Here is a 6,000-nt window from a genome sequence, read left to right as displayed (position 1 = left end):
CAAACAGTGGATTGTAGTCACTGACTTCCATACCAACATTCTTCAAAATATCTTCTTTTGTGTTCAACAGAAGAAAGAACTCATACAGACTTGGAACAAAATAAGGGTGAGTAAATGATGACAGAATTTTTGTTTTTGGGTAAACTATCCCTTTTACGCTGTCTGAATCTTATGTCATGTTTTATTGTCCACGACGCACATCTGTAGAACTATAGCTATGAGGCCACAGACATCTGACAGGTTTATTTGGTGAGAGAAAGGCGTGTGTGTTCTGAATCTCTCAATTAAATGTAATTTTGATAAGTTAATCCTTCAAGTTGTGGCTTTGGGTTCTGGCAGGGTAATCTAGCTTAATTAAATTAGAGAATGAATCCCTCATATTTTTATGAGATGTAATGTTTATACATGACTGTAACTCTAGAGTTGCATAATTTGAATTAAAACTAGATTTTTACATTCTCTGAAGAAAGCGAGAGCGGTGCCTGCCGTGCAAAGCACACTGTATGGTTGCTAAATGATTTTTAGTGTGAATTCTGATGGCTATTTTTACATTTACCTTTACAGTCATCTTATAGTTAATCTTTAGAAAATACTGATTTAAAGTTGGCATGAAATTGTGATAGTCTTTTCTTCCCTATTGTGACACATATCTGATTGAAACAGCTTCTTGAACAAAAGAAAATGTCGGGAAAACGTGGGGAATTGATTGGTTTGCTACTGGTAGATCTCAAGTGAGTGACAGGTTGTCCCGCCCTCACGCCAGTAAACAAATCATCAGAGAAGAAAAGAGATGTTGCTGCAAGAGGGAGGGGAAGTTATTTTGAAAGTCCCTTTCAAGGAACGTCTGTTCACTCTGCGGCCATCTTTGCAGCGCCTCCAGGCAGCTATTTCGGCCATCCAAGACCAAGACCTATCTATTTGAATAGGGGAATCCTGAAATCTCAAAAACTGCTTGGCGAACTCATAATTAAATAACATATTTCAAATCAGCAACAAAATCTGACATGAACTGTCCCATAAATGTTGTTTCTTATGCTCAAATAGCGTTAAAAAAATGTTTTTAGGCTAGACGAGCCAATGCGCATGTGCAGTCCTAAACGCGAGTCTCAGGTTTCTATGGGAACCGGAACTTCTAATGACAGGTGCAGTGATGCAATGACTTTATCAATCAGCGATTGGCTCTTTTACTTAGAAGGCGGGACCTATTTCGCCATATTGCGAGTTGCAGTTTTTCCCGTTCATGACTAATAGGAGTGAACCATCTTTCTATACCTTTAGTCTTTGTTAAAGATTACAAGGGCACATGAATTTAAAAAACAAAAAGATTTGCACAGATAAATAATATATAATAAATACTGCAATATTCCATAAAAAAACAAGAATCGGACATTTTGATTTTAGCTTTAATAATACTATATCTTGTAAAACTCAAAATGAATATACATTTTTCATACTCTAAATTGTTTTGATGCCTAAATTCACACGATTTTTTAGTATTTTTTTAGTTATGTATTAATTTAAAAATAATATAATTAATAAACAAAAAATAGCCATTTTGTTTTTTACTATTTTGTAATTTATTCATTCAGCTATCAACATGAAAATAATTAGCAGCTTGTTGTAAGACAATTTGTAAGACGAAAGCAGCCAATTATCTTGAGCTGTTCAAACTTTCATTACTGTAAGTGTTACAGATGTTAGTCACTAATGATGCTTTCTTAACAGTGCATGTCCTTTATACTGTATTGTAAGAGCACATAATTATTTTTTTGGCAATTGCCACAAAAAGCCTGTAGGTAAATTCAAACTAACTAAATACTATTTCCAAGCTTGTAACAATATGCAGTATAATAACTGTACTAGCGTGTTTCATGCATTGCCAGCAACCGTTTCTAGTACTTGCTTGTGACTACACCACCCCAAATGTGTTATCTGCCAGCTATAAGCCTTTTCCTCTTGGGACAGAGCCATTAAAGTAGTTTATGATCAGTGGTTTATGCTGGTGCCACGCATTATCTGGATGGGGAGGTCTTCACACAAATCAAGTTCAGCACTTGTGATCATTTTTTTTGGATCATGTGAAGCAAGGCTTATCAGTCTCGCCGCTGTCCAATGTGTTTTAAAATGAGAACAACAAAATAAACAGTTTGACAAATTAAGGTAAGGCAACACGCCGGACTGAACCAAGAAAAACAGTTAAAAAACAGATATTCTCTGCTTTGTTGAATGAAAGTGGCTGGTTTTCTCTCTCAGTGTGACCTCTTTTTCAAGGAAAGACAAGGGGAAATATTTCTAGGAGGTGACAATGTTGCTTGTTGTTGTATTTCTTGACATGAATGAGAAATGTTGTTCTCGTGGGTTTTTATGCCTCATATCTAGGAATTTCTGTTCTTGACCCAATATTTTAAGCCGAAACAGTGCACCAATTGACGTCGCAAATGCCCTGGGAGCAGACAATTGGACATGGATATTTATTTGGGTGGGCTCCAGTAAAGAACATTTCATGAAACATCTCTCATATTGACGGGATGCTGATTAGACCTTCTTCAAATTACACTTGTGTTTTGTATCTGTCAGGTTCGGATGTTCGGCTAGCAATGCTGTGCATACCAGCTCTTGTCTTTCTGCACTCTCCTCCTCTTTGGGAACACCCTGCTTCAGCCCTCCCAACATGTGGTATTGCTTATAGCAGTAAATTCTGATATATTACTGGGAACATGCAGTAGCTTAAGAGAGGCTTTGGTCTTATAAAATGAGGCATTTATCACCAAAAATACTTGGTTAAATATTTGTGATGCATATCTTCAAAATACTATGTATTTTTTTAAATAATTATTTACTATTTATCTTACAAATATTATATATAGTATAGTAGCCGTTCAAAAGTTTGGGATCAGAATACACAATGCATTGCAGTTTGTTGCGTATGGGGCGGCATAGCCACAGATCAGTCAGGGTGCCCATGCTGACCCCGGTCCACCGCCGAAAGCACCAACAGTGGGCACGTGAGCATCAGAACTGGACCATGGAGCAATGGAAGAAGGATGCAATATAGGAAGAAGACAAGCCGGCAGAGGCAGTGTGATGCTTTGGGCAATGTTCTGCTGGGAAAACTTGGGTCCTGCCATCCATGTGGATGTTACTTTGACACGTACCACCTACCTAAGCATTGTTGCAGACCATGTACACCCTTTCATGGAAACAGTATTCCCTGGTGGCTGTGGCCTCTTTCAGCAGGATAATGTGTCCTGCCACAAAGAAAAATGGTTCAGGAGTGGTTTGGGGAGCACAACAACGAGTTTGAGGTGTTGAATGGCCTCCAAATTCCCCAGATCTCAATCCAATCGAGCATCTGTGGAATGTGCTAAACAACCAAGTCCGATCCATGGAGGCTCCACCTCGCAACTTACAGGACTTAAAGGATCTGCTGCTAACATCTTGGTGCAGATACCACAGCACACCTTCAGGGGTCTAGTGGAGTCCATGCCTCGACGGGTCAGGGCTGTTTTGGCAGCAACAGGGTGACCAACACAGTATTAGGAAGGTGGTCATAATGTTATGCGTGATTGTGTATATATACACAATTCTCCTTTATTATAAAATTTTCTGCAGTTTTTTGGACCCTACTACAACAAACGTGTCCTGTTAATCACTGAAAACTTCCCTACACATGTTCTAGGGGCTCAGCAAGCATACATTTTTTGTCATCATAGGCCTGGAGGGCTAAAAGAAGTCCCTGAAAAGTCTGATAACCACTGTGTTTTCTTGGTAATACGCAAGCTCTAGAGGGACAAATGATGAAGTGATGCATTTTGAGTGTTGATGGAAGTGAAATTGCAAGATTTCAACGGCTTGATTAAATTAGTGTCTGTCATGGAGTGAAAAATTAACCCTCTGTCTGATCTTAAGTTACACATCAATATCAAGAAAAACAGGCAACAGAAAATAAGACGATTAAGTTATCCCTCCTACACGCACAGATGCAAGTGCGCATGAGGGGAGGTGAAGTGAAACTTGTGACAGCCTGGTGAGAGCGGGCGAAAGAGGAAAAAGCTGAAATAATAGATGAAATCATTATCAGAGAGGTAAGGCAGTGCATTAGTTCATAGAGCGGACATACCCATAAAACAACGCTCTCATAGGAGAAAGAGTGCAAGGGTTTGGTCAAAGGTCGACATTGAACACTGTTCTGTAAGAAATAGTTTTGCAGAGAAATGTTTCCTTGCAGTAGAGGAGAGTGGGGTAAGATGTGCCAGTTTTGTTTTGCTCAACTGAAACAGCTTTTTTTTTTTTTTTTCTAAAATGCCATCTTTAACACAGGGCCATATATGTCCAGTGACCCAACTTGCCCAATGTCAAAGGGTAAGTTGATTCCATCTAGGGTAAACTGACCTATTTATTTTTAAGTAATAAACAAAACATAATTGGCCCATTTGCAAAGCTCCATCCCTCTTGGTTCATCTGACAAGCTTTAAAGAATGTCCCACAGGAATGAAAACGGAAATGGAGATTTCTGTAAACAAAGCGATTTTCAGTAAAATGTGCTTGAAAAAATGATTGAATATTATTCTTATGTAGACTGAAATAAGTTTGTGATCATGCAAATGTGATACTGCACTAATACTAAATATAAATAATGAAAATCTATTTAATAATGGACTACCCCTTCTAAATATTTTGTTCTTATTTTTGATATCTTAAATTATGTATTGATACATACATTTATTATTATAAAAAATTAATTTGTAGGGTTTCAAGGGATCAAAAATGATCAAATATATTAGCTTTTACATAAATCTTAATTAACTTTTCTTTGCTAAAATAATATTTTCAATAACAGACAACAAGATATGGCCCTTTTTAAATATATAGTAACATAAATATTGTGTATTGTTACCTTTACAAGTGGTGGTCCTTCCACTGGCACATCCATGAAACAGGTGAGACATAATAATATTTCCACTTTCATATCATATTATATATTATAATAATTATATTTTTAATTTATAATGTTTATAATATATATATGTGTGTGTGTGTGTGACCCTGGACCACAAAACCAGTCATAAGTTGCACGGGTATATTTGTAGCAATAGCCAACAATACATTGTATGGGTCAAAATTATATTATATTTTTCTTTTATGCCAAATTAATTAGGATATTAAGTAAAGATTATGTTCTATGAAGATATTTTGTAAATTTCTTACCGTAAATATATATATAAAAAAATTTGTAAGTAATATGCATTGCTAAGGACTTCATATGGACAGCTTTAAAGGTGATTTTCTCAAAATTTGGATTTTTTTGCACCCTCAGATTCCAGATTGTCAAACAGTTGTATCTCGGCCAAGTATTGTCCTATCCTAACAAACCATACATTAATGTAAAGCTTATTTATTCAGCTCTCAGATTGTGTATAAAACTATAAATCTATAAATATATATAAATCTTATATATATATATATATATATATATATATATATATATATATATATATATATATATATATATATACACACACACACAGTTGTGGTCAGAATTATTGGCACCCTTGATAAATATGATAACAGGTGACTGTAAAAATAAATCTGCATTGTTTATCCTTTTGATCTTTAATTCATAAAATTAGCAAAAATCTAACCTTTCATTGAAGGAAAAGAATTGAAAGTGGGGGGGAAATCACTTTATGAAATAAATGTTTTTCTCCAAAACACGTTGGCCACAATTATTGGCACCCTTTTATTCAAGACTTTTTGCAACCTCCTTTTCCCAAGATAACAGCTCTGAGTCTTCACCTATAATGCCTGATGAGTTTGGAGAACACTTGACAAGAGATCAGAGACCATTCCTTCATGCAGAATCTCTCCAGATCCTTCAGATTCCAGCTCCATGTTGGTGCTTCTTCTCTTCAGTTCACTTCACTCATTTTCTTTAGGTTTCAGGTCAGGGGACTGAGATGGCCATTGCAGAAGCTTCATTTTGTGTTCAGTGACCCATTT

The sequence above is a fragment of the Megalobrama amblycephala genome, linkage group LG15, assembly GCF_018812025.1.
Source record: "Megalobrama amblycephala isolate DHTTF-2021 linkage group LG15, ASM1881202v1, whole genome shotgun sequence".
Lineage (NCBI taxonomy): Eukaryota > Metazoa > Chordata > Actinopteri > Cypriniformes > Xenocyprididae > Megalobrama > Megalobrama amblycephala.
The sequence above is the reverse complement of the archived record's forward strand: the minus strand, read 5'-3'. Positions refer to the sequence as shown.